General features: G+C 32.1%; 1 protein-coding gene across 8 annotated transcripts in view; it reads left to right on the top strand.

Moving 5' to 3' along the window:
• rg (rugose) overlaps positions 1-12,184 on the top strand; it is a 149,371-nt gene that overhangs the window by 113,486 nt on the left and 23,701 nt on the right. The gene's annotated exons all lie outside the window — the stretch shown is intronic.

Raw genomic sequence — 12,184 nt, 5'->3', positions numbered from 1 at the left:
AATATTGTTGTTTAAATACCTACTTAAAGGACATGCAATAGAGACTGTTGAAAAATTGTCTAGGTCCACTAAAGCAAACGTCGAAACGTCTTCTCGATTAATTTGTTATGAAACTTCACCATTCTAAGTTGTCTCCAGACAGGTGTGTTTTCCGGTATTAAATTAATTGGTCTTCTGATAACAGAGAGACTTATTTTTTTTTTTAGAATGAATTTTTCTTTATGTTGAGATAAAATCATCTAACTTGTTCTAATTATTCTTTGAATTACGTAGAAATCAATCAGTGAGACACGCTTCACAATCCCTTTTCTACTTATTAAATAGTTTCTAGACATACTAGGTATTCTAGAGCTTATCATCGGCACGTTGTCAACGAAATCATCAAAATGATAGGCTAAAAGTATTTCCTGACAGTAATAAGCTATTCTAAAGATAAAAATAAAACTTAATGGGTCTTTTGAATTTGTATTTATTTAAATACATTGATATACTAACTATAATGTGAATACTTAACGATAATTATTGCGATTAAAAATGTTAATATATAAATTGAATAATGGATATGTATACATATATAAGTAGAGAGAAAATTTTATATTCTCTAAATTCGTACAAAAAAGAGTGAATCTTTCAAAATGTACGCGTGGAGATATAGGGAGGTCCGCCCGCGGCTGGAGACGTGACGTACCTTGAATTATGGCGGAGGTTAATTATACAAAACATTCAATTATATCCCTCTCTACAAACACACATACAAAGTATTTTTTCGCGTATGAATTAAGCTACATTAAATTTTGAAAAAAAAAATTTAATTCTATTTATTATTATAATATTATTATGTTTGAATATACGCAAAAAAGCATGAAAGAGAGAGAGAGAAAGAGAAATTGGTATCATTGATTAACTACAACGCGATATCAGTGTTTTATGTGATTCCGATAATTCAGAAACTCGCTGAAATGAACGGTTAATATACCGTAATAATGATAACTTCATCTGGATTTAATCATTTTATAGATCGTCTTAATGGATGCTATTGAAGATTAAACGCGTTAACATTCCGATTTATTTATCTGAAAAACTATTTACATGTATTAAGTATAGAGAACATTATTAGCAAAAGAATCTTTCATTATTATATCGGTATAAAAGTCTTTGTAAAAAGTTTTCTTTGAGATTTATGATCCTACAATAATTTTCACGCTGTATTATAAGTTACGTGGAGTATTCTTAGATCATAAAGTACCATACATACTTGGAATGATCAATGCGTAATTTCCTCGTTACGATAAATAAATTCTGAAAATATTTTTAATATTGACTTACACATTGGATATAAATTTTCCACTCAATTGATAAAATTTTAATTTTTTTCTTAAAAATTACAAAACCAACATAGATCATTTAACCTTCGATCTAGGAGCCTGATTATGAAGATTTTGTCTCTCTTTCTCTGCTTGTTCACCAAGTCCCACACTATCCTATCGTCCGATCATTTATCACGCTCTGGTACTTGAAAAGCCTTGAAACAAAAGCCATGGGAGCGTTTTGAGAAGGGTTGGCTGGTTGAGAGCCAGGACATGGGAAGAGTTAGTGAGACAGAGAAAGAGGTATTGTAGATATAGAAAACAACATTAGCAAAATGTGGGAGTTGGTGGGAGGTAGAATAAGGCAAAGAGAAGAGCAAGGGGATCACTATAACGCAGAGAAGTTTACGCGCCGGCGCCGGCGCCCCCTGCGGTCTCAGACGTCCGCCGCGACCATAATACTGGTCGAGAGCTTGGCTAACAGAAAGCATACCTATCTCCAGAACCTATTATCAACGCCTGCTTGCTCCAAAAAATCAGTTCAATTCCAGTCTTACTCAAAGTCCTCATCTTGGTTAGTTGAACTTTCTAAGTTTAATGTTAATTACTAAACTTGATAGTTATTCTAATCATGCTATCTTGCTGGTAATATGTAGGAACATCTCTTGGTAAGCTTATACGTGATGTAAATATTCTTAGCGAATTGATATTCCCGCTTACTTTTGTCACGTGTACTGGCTTCGTGCTCCTTCTTGAGAGTATGATCTTTCTATCTAGAAGTCGTATTGGACAGTCACAGCTGGATACCCGATGGTAGTGGTGTGATACGTCGCATATATATCTCCTACATTTGTACATGTTTCACCTCTCAGAAGCTTCATGGATTTTATTCTCATGAGCGAAAACGGATGTGAATTTTGTAGCAATCATTTTATATACATTAACCAGATTTCCACAGTCAAACATTTAAGGATCATAAAAGTGATCGAGAATAAAAAAAATGATACATTAGATTTTTAAATGTACATAAATATATTGTACAATTAAAAGTGCAACCTTTTTACCAATTTCTTAACATTTTATAGCATCAATTTGACGACCGAATTTTTATTTAGTTTATTTTTGGTAGCTTTTTATTTTTTCCTGACAGATATAACGTCGTGGACAATTCCTTCGAAACCCTTGACATGTTATTAATGTTGTTGTTTATCAAAATTTTACAAGCTAATCGTAAAAGTCCAGATGATATACAACATTTGTAAAATACACCATATACAAAACAGAAAAAATTGAAGAAAATTACGATTTGAAATATATTCTATATGATCCTCATAACTGTCTGATGTATATCAGGTACTTTAAGTTTCGATTTTATAAATTTCAGAGAACAATATAATCTGCAATTTCCTTTGGATAATATTAAAAAGAATCTTATTATTTGCTATCAACATGATTGAATGTGATTTTTTTTTATCTTAATAGAAAAAAAATATATTTTTAACCACTATATCTTATTAGAAATCAGTTGAATATTTTCCTGCTGAAGTTACTTATGACTTTATCCACGTATTTTCCAAGATTTATCATCATATACCGTCAGAAGTGAATTTTTCCGCAAAGGAATATTATCATAATCAATCTTAAAAGACATCTCTTGGTATTTACCACCAGCAGCATAGACATTGTCATTGTGGCTACTCTCAACGAGTCTTGATTATATCAAACTGACCCTAGAGGTCAAGAAGTCTTATCGTGATGAGAAGTTGCTCTACGATCTGTGATCCCAGGTGGAACACAAGTAAAAATTTTATCCCAAACACTGGTTGCATGAGAGAAGGTTAAAAAGTTATTCACATGAGAGATAATTTTGTCATGAGTTCTTGAAGAAATCGGGAGACTATCAGCCAGTTCATTGGGGACTATAGTCATGATTAATAAATAACTAAAATGATCATGGAGATAAAAGTCTATATGAGTGGAGAGTAGTTGGAAACGTGTGAACCTGAATGGAGGAACAGGATAGAGACTTGGTCCAGAGTTTGATGATGAATGTGGTTGTAGGCGCCGGCGTCACCTGATTCAATGCTTTTAGTTGTGCTGTCAAAGTCACGACACTTTGTCCAATGAAAAAGTTTGAAGATTTTCTTGCCCGCAAGCCAGTTGGAGATATTTGTTTCCAAAAGGCAATGTATCATCACAAGAATTTAATTGAATTAATTGTTAATTCTTGGAACAAAGAAGCGGAGAACTGTATCCGAAGAATTTCGATTCATTTGTTTTTATTAAAAGATGTTCAAGCCTAACGATAAATCTGATAGTGACGTCTAGGTCATTTGAACCATCAGCAAATATTTGAATGACAAAATCAAATATGAAATATTATCGAAGAATAGCACATTATTTTTTTTCTCTCTATCAATATACATAAAAATTAACATTCAAAAACAATTAAGGCTAAAAAATTGATTATTCATCTTGTATATTATTTCGTTCACCCCGTTCGATACCTGAAACTTTGGGGCCGTTGGCTTCAGCACAACAAGGACCCCGACCACGCGATCGTCATGGGTTTCCTTGACATCAGTGATTCCTTCCCGGCATTTCTGCTTCTAACATACCTGACCGATTCACCTTAACTGCGGGTTTCAACTTATCTGTTCACCTATCTTATTCACGCGTATTATGCTCCATGGAAAATAGTCAAAATAAAAAAAAAAGAAGAGGAAAGGCGTGTCGTCAGTGTATTCTCAAGTTTTTTAATGCTGTCGTGCGAATAATAGGATACCAAGTCTTGTAGAAAGAAATAATACTGGAGAAGCTTTCGAAAATTTGTTTCAGGCTTAGTGATCCAAGCAAGGGTTATTGAGATCTATCTTGTTTTTCCGGTAGATTGCGCATGTTTTTATTCTCTTATAAAAAATAGAATTCATTTACTGTAACCAACTATACAATTCAATTCCATGATGTTTTAGCTATGTGGCCAAATCAGATATGGAAATAATCATTAAAATATCCATTTTTCATATCAACTTGACAAATAAATCTTCCAGAGATCATTTGATTGACGGCTATTTAATAGAAACGCAACAATACAAGAATGAAACAGGTAATATTAACTCATCCAGGAGTCGAAGGGGCTGGTCTTTCCACGGCGGGTGGTCATTGTACCTTATATCTTGTATCCCCCGCGCTCTTCTTGTCCTTTGACCATTCTTGCTGCAACCAGCTCCCTCGTAAAATCAACCGTTGACACTGGCTGCGGGACATCGCGGACCAACTTTTGCCGGTTCACGATTTTAACTTTTTATTTTATTTACAGTCATCGTTATGTTATTATTATCGGAGATGAATGAAAATATAGCGTGAAAGGTAGGCGTAAAAATGATTATAGCTAAACTTTATATTAGTATAAAGTATTTAAAATTTAACTAAATTTTCAAAATCGTATCGTCTTTTTTTGCTCATTTTCATTAATCATCTTCAAGTTTGAATTTTATCAAAAGTTTAATCTTCCAATGAATCACTGGCGAATGATAGTAAAATGCAAAGTGTAATATTTTAAAACAATTTTATCAAACTTTCGATCTTGAGTAAATTTTTACCTGGGTCGTAATATGATATTATATCATATAAAATATTTTTTAATCGACTTGTAAATCTTTGAAGAACTTTTTCGTATGTATCTAATGTAATTTTTATTTTACTACAAGAACGTGAGAATTTGATTGCAGGGATAGAGAGAATTGCCAACAAGTTCGTTAAATTAAAAACTTTTATAGGTACATTAGCAAGTTTAACGATCTAATCAAAGAGCGGTGAGAGCTTATAAGACGAACTGATGAAATAAAAACCACAATTGGTCGAAGGACACTAACACTTATGGAATTTTAAAGTCCACAAAAAATTATTCATGTTTCATCTTTACTGATTTTTATTTACACATTAAAAGAATTATGATGGATAACTTAAAAACTTGCATGACAACAATTTTTAAATATGTAAAACAAATTAAAAACATTTAAGACCGCCTGTCTGATATTTGAGATAGACGTGCGCTGCATGCAATGCAAGTCAACGGATAAAAAAATATTAATGAGAGAAAAAAAAAATATAAAATCATACAATAAAAAATGAAACATAAATAAAAGAACGCGTTTGCGTTGGCGGCAAGATCAAGGGTTTGCCACGCCCCAAGAACGCCTTCTCTAATCATCAACTCATTACTCATTAGTGCTAATGAGCCACGTGTATCATTCAATATTCTCTATGTACTACATTCTCTCTATTCATTCATATCGGCAAAGGTAATGAAAGATGTTACAAAAATGATATCATGATTTTTGCTTATAAGTCATCGTAAGAAAAATGACAATATCACAAATAGTATATCCATCGTTACGGAATTAAACTGGTAGATTATGTGTTTTATTTCATGCGGGAGTGTGCGACGATAACGTACACGCAAGACATTAGATCCATTTTAAACGTAGATCGATATAGTCTACCTCTACGTGACACAAGGAAGGGAACAGGCAGGTGCTTCTTGTCGTCAAGTCCTCATTGATTATGTAATTCACAAGGTCGCCATTTTTACTGAAATTTTACTTTTTAACGTGATGGAGTATTGTCAACAGAGTATGATAATTTGTAATAAAATGGATTAAAGTCAAGTTCTAGGGATTCCTAGTCATTTATGGGTAGCACTAGAGTGAAGAGCAACCCCTATTTCCCATAAAACAAGCCATGACATCATGCTCGTTGAAGCGACCACGTGTGACGAGAGTACGGATCCTGGATGGCGCAGAAGCAAACTTCTCGTTACATCCGTCACAGCCGCCGGCCCGTAAAATTAGCGCCACCTGCCACCCTCCAGAATCGAACTCCATAGGGTCCTGCACCATACCACGGCTTCAAATACCCGATATCCAACAGAACTCACCCATTTTATATTCACTCTCTCGCTCTGTATATTAATGCATTTATAATGCTAGAATTTAATGATCCTTGACTTGTGTCTTCATCTGAAAGTGATTGGAATTTTCATATCTATATTTTTTTTTATTTTTTAAAATTAAAACATTAGAAACCCATTGCTCAGTAATTAAAGTTCATCTTCAAGGTTTCAATTATTTATTATTAACAGAAAAAAGAGTATTTACTAGATATTTTGCTGATATTTATCAGCATGAAAGTGGAGTAGAAATAAGACAATCGAATTTTTTGTAATTAATTCGTGTTAATCTAACTCTATACGATTAGAAGGATCTTGAATTAAGGACTAAAAGAGCTTACGGGCTTTAATAAATAAGAAGTCATTACATTACATTAGTGTCTGGCCTGTCGAGAGGGGTGATTCGAGACTCAGATGGTAGTACTGGAGAGTAGGGAAAGAAGAGGGAATAAAAGCAACCCAACACTTGGACTATAATAATGTGATTGTTTCCAGGCGAGCAGTCGCGTGAATCCGTTCATCGATGACTTCATTTCTGTATCCTTGCTGATCTCTTTCATGCATCAATTTTCGAAATCTGGCTCTGTATCAAGATTCAAACATTTTTTATTCTCTTTTCCTTGACATATGGTTTATCCTGATAACAATGACGTGTAGATGGTGAAAAGTTTATTTGTGATGCTTATAAAAAAATTTTTTTCAATAAAATAGAGATATTGAAGGATAGAAAGAGGTAGGAAAAGATGGCAACGTAATCTAGATTCAGATCAATTTAAACAAAAGTGTAAGATATAGAGATGTGTATAACTAGGGAGATGATTGTAGGTAGGGTTGTTTGTACTTGGATTGGTCTATGATGATTTGTATACAACCGAATATGCATTATGTCTGCATTCAGTGTTTTTGCCATAGGCGCTGAAAAGAACCATTGAACAGCGTAAGCAACGGATTATACTGGTAAAATCCTTTAATGGCATTGTTAGCATTTGAATAACACGAAATATGATATCGAAATCGGACTAGAGCCCCCGCGCATCCTCCTGATGTTTTATTTCGAAAATATACCCTCAAGGTATAGAGTTTCTATACGCTTCTTTTTTTCCTTTGGATTAATTGTCGAATATATACTAGGATAATAATCCTACCATCACATTTTTTTATAAAAAAAACTATTTGCCTTTGGTATTAGAGTATAAATATAGATATTTTTTTCCACAATTGATTTTTTTAAAATTCAATTACATACTAACTGGAATAAAAATTCTTGAATGTTGTCTAAGTGTCTGGAGTATTTAAAATTAGTATTTGTTAAGACTTTCAAAATATTCTCTGTGCAAAATTAATTTATGCACAAAAAAGAAATACTTAATTCCACGTTCACGGTTTACGCGTGCATTTTAATCGTTCAGTAATTTATATGTTTCATCCTGTCTCATGTAATTTAAAATTTACGTGTAATTTTGCATTTAAGAGATGTTATAGTGAGTAATGATCTTTTAAGATGTCATCGAATTTTTTCCCCTTTAAATTACTTACAATGATATTTATTTGATAAAAAAATTCATTAATGTAATATTAGTTTTATTAGTTGGTGGAAATTAAAATTTTTAATTTCCTTTAATGCTGTTAGTTGGTCTGGTGAGAAAAATAATAATTAAAAGTTAAATTGTTTTAATTTGGACCTCAAAGAGATTCCTCTTGCTTACATTAATTTTATACACCTTCGAACTCATATGTTGGGTGCAGGTTTCTTGGCGTCGGTCGAAGACCTCGTAAAGTCTTGACTTTAATACAGACGACAACATTAGGGAATCGCGTGTAGATGTTTGTTAAAAGCACGTTACTTGATGGTTTTAATACGATCATATACACGCTTGGATGTATAATAGAGGTGCAATGATCGTTTGCCATACATACGAACATAACTTATATTAATTATCTATAAATAGCCTCGATATAATGTATGGTGACACATCATGATGATTATTTCTTTTTTTATATAATTCTTTCCGTGCAATAAAAAAATACTAAGTAACTGCCGCTTTTGGAAACATCACCTTTATATTTCAAAAGTAATGATCAAAAAATTTATTAAATAAATTATCACTAGATTTTCATTCGAATAAAATTATTGTGTTTCAAAGAACATTAAAGGAGCCGAAAGTAGAAAAAAAAATTAAAATAAATGTAGAGCAATTGCGGTGATAATTTAAGAAAAGGATACATTTATCCTTGTAACCCTCGACTCGGTTTTTTAGACGACTGTAAGCACCGAAAATAGAGCAATGTTCTGTGGATCATTATCTTGTGTTCTCTTTCTCTCCTATACACTTCTAATGATCTTTCAATTTTCTAGCTCTATCTATCATTGATTCCCTCGAGAAAAGCTCACGGCATGACTGCTGCTTTTCGTCTCTTTCAGTAATACAGCCGCCACTCGACCACCCTCCTAGACAAGCACCAAAACATAAATCTCTGTAACGCAACGGGGGCGGATGATGGTTCCGCACACGCCACCACCCCCGCCTGGAACCAATCAAATTTCGATTCGCTCTCGTGTACAATCTCGGGATTATTCAGTGGCACGCGACTCAACTTATATTTCTTGGTGGAAAATTTTATGTTTAATCAAAAGTATAATGTGTTTTTTTTGGAGGGATTCACCACACAACAGAAAATTTATTCTGGGAGATAACATGTTCAAACAAATTCGATAATTCGATTTATTAGTGGTGTTTGCATATATTTACGGATTTTCTCAAAAATTGAAAAGGTTTTATTCAAAATATTATCATGATGATTTGCGATTAAATTATTCCAACTCTATGAGTAATTTAATTTTTAGTAATTAATTAATTGGAATATTATAATTGAATATTCTTTTTTATGAATTCTTTTAGTAGTGTCGAAAATAAATTTTTCATTTAAAAAAACCTTTCAAATAATCTAAAGTTAGATTTTTAGTAAAATTGTATCTCTTAGTATCATCTATTTTTCATAACACCATCTACTTGTCAGAATGAAAAATGATTTTTTCCTCGCTACAAGATCACCCCTCACTTAGTCGAAATTTATTTAAGATGCTCATTATTTTTTCAATTTACCTGAAATTTTTTAGCTCCCATAAAAAAGAGCAATAAATTAAATTTTCGATAACACACTCTAGTACACATATCTATAAACTTCTCCATAAATAATATTTTCATCGAACAGTTGAAAACGACATCGAAGATGAATAAATAGTTACGTAAAAATTAAGAAAAAAAGCAAAAAAAGAGTAGCTATAAAAGAATACTTAGCAATTTTTTACTGTTAAAAGAGACAGAAATAAATGAGAAATAAATGAACGAAAGAGATAGAGAGTAACTCTTTTACATTTCTATCATAAAAAATTACTCACAGCCAAACCTCGAATAAGCTAATTGAGTAGGCTGGATTTCGACACGTTTGTCCAAGCATTTGTATATTTTCGGGGCGGATCGACGGCGCGCACGGGTGCCACGAGAATGATACTCTTTTTTAGCAAAAAGAGGCGTCATCGAGTAGCTTTTTTTTTCTTTCTTATAAAGTGCCGGCATTACCTTGTTAAGTGTCTCAGTCAGTTAAAGAAAGCACGATATTGTGTACTTATAGACATGGCATGGTCACAGCGGGATATGAACCAGATCACCGGATGTCTGTGACAAGGTTCTTATACACTTGAAATCACTTTTATATCTTTTGCTAATATTTTCTCTGCACCTAAAGTCTCAAATGTAGAATAAAATATTCATAAATGTTGATAATAGAAGCAAAAATATTAGCCATATTTGGCAAAATAATTTCAACATGTTGATAACTTCACCAAACTAAAGCGTCTAAAGATGAGGTTTAATGCGTTTTCTCTTTTCATCAATGATTCATATCAGCATCTTGAATTCTAAATGTCGCGCCTGCAAAACCTTAAGTGGTTTTGCTCATAAAGGCGTTATGGCATGTAGTATACTGCAGATGATAAGCTTTAGAGTATTCATTATCACTTATATCGAGTCATTTTTTTCACAAATTATGGATTAAGGCCTATTTGAAACACATGAGACCCAATATCAACATTGTATAATTATTATAAATATACCCGTGTTATAATTATTTTACAAATTTATATATCGTTGGAATCATTATTTAAAATTTTATCAATAAGATGTGGGAAAAAAATTAAAGATCGGATGCAATTTGTAAACTGAATAAAAAAATTATGAACAAGAAAGTAAAAAGAATTAAAAGAAAACGTGGTAGAAAGATGAAAGAAAAAATTACATAGTATCACATTACTATGCATGCTTATTGTACAAGCACCACATCTTAAGGATCGTTCTGTCTTATTTGATTTTATTTTATACAAACCTCAATGTAGTTCCTTCGCCATCGAAAGTCCAATAATATAAAATTAAGAGACAACGCAAGGGCGACGTGTCGTGTTTCGACTGAATGAATAAATAAGTAAAGTAACAACGCAATAATCTAGTGCTCTAGACACATGGGGAATAATATAATTAAATACAAATATGTATTCATTATTTTTTTGAGTATTGTTCCGTGTTTATGGTAATTATTTTATTTTACGATTTATATAATATTTATCGAAACTTTAATTCAATAAGCTTTTTTTTATCACGACGATCATTATTAATTTTTTACGATACTGTAATTATCAATAATTTTATGCAGTAATTTTGGGATCGCTTTAATAGCCGTATCTTGTCATTTAAATTCGAATATTTTATTGCAAGCTCCGGTGGCGGGAGTTAAATTTTGCAATTCGATTCAGAGATTTCATGTCAGCATAAATTTTCAATGTTTGTTTTGGAACCTACCCTGGCTTTTGTTTCGCCAATCTTTTACTAATGCACGTCGTCCGGTTAACTTGTAAACGGGCTCTCGATGTATCCATAAAGAGGGGACCGGCTCCGATATGCGGATATATCCTTTATAAAACTTGAAGGCGTATATGTGTTGGAAAAAACTGGTCCCATAATTTACATATCTAGGGATACTCACGGCCCACTTTCGTATCTCACCAACCACTAGTGAGATCGAGTATTTCACATCTCCAAAAAATTTTTATTTCTGCGAAAAATGTACAACTCCACATCAGAGATATCGCGATAATATTAAAAAATGTTTACATTTTAATGCATTTTTCATTTGTTCAATGTTAATTAGTTCAACTTTTAGTAAAGATTAAATAAGTGCTGCGAAATATTAACCCTGATTATCATAAAAAAAAATTATACTTCAATAATTAAAAAAATTTAAAAGTTAATTTATTTTATTATAATTTTTAATTTTATGTAGCGCAATAGACGATAACAAAGTAAATAAAATTTCCGCAATAGAGTGAAGAATTTTATAATAATGACTCTAAAATAGTAATCATAAAAATAATCGCGTACTTCATTTAAATTATTGATATAAAAATAGACTTCACTGTTTTAATTTTGCAATGCAAATCGTGATTAATAATTAATTAAAATTTAAAAAATATTTAAATTGCCAAAATAATCATAAAAATACCAAAATATGTCTGGTGCTTTTAAATTTTCATTTTTGAAATTTTATTCATAAAACATGAAGTATCTCTATTTCACTCTAAAATGCAATACAACAAATTGTTTCAATGTGTATGCAATTTAACTTACGGGTTAGTGATTTGTTTGAAATTTGTCTGATAAGTGTACAGTAAACAAGGTTATTAGTTATTGTCGTTTGAGTGAATGCCAAGCTTCCGATGAAAGTTTAAACATCAGACCACACATTCACTTTTAATTAATTAGATCCCCTTGTGTTAGCTTATTCACTGCATCGTTTGGTGCATCAAACGAGAAACGAGTAACTCAAGAATAATGTTTTACACCGTTTAGTGTAATGTATACGCATAAGCCCATAA

The sequence above is a fragment of the Chelonus insularis genome, unplaced genomic scaffold (genome assembly GCF_013357705.1).
Source record: "Chelonus insularis isolate UGA/USDA-ARS -01 unplaced genomic scaffold, ASM1335770v1 contig_326_pilon, whole genome shotgun sequence".
Classification (NCBI taxonomy): Eukaryota; Metazoa; Arthropoda; class Insecta; order Hymenoptera; family Braconidae; genus Chelonus; species Chelonus insularis.
The sequence above is the reverse complement of the archived record's forward strand: the minus strand, read 5'-3'. Positions and strand labels throughout refer to the sequence as shown.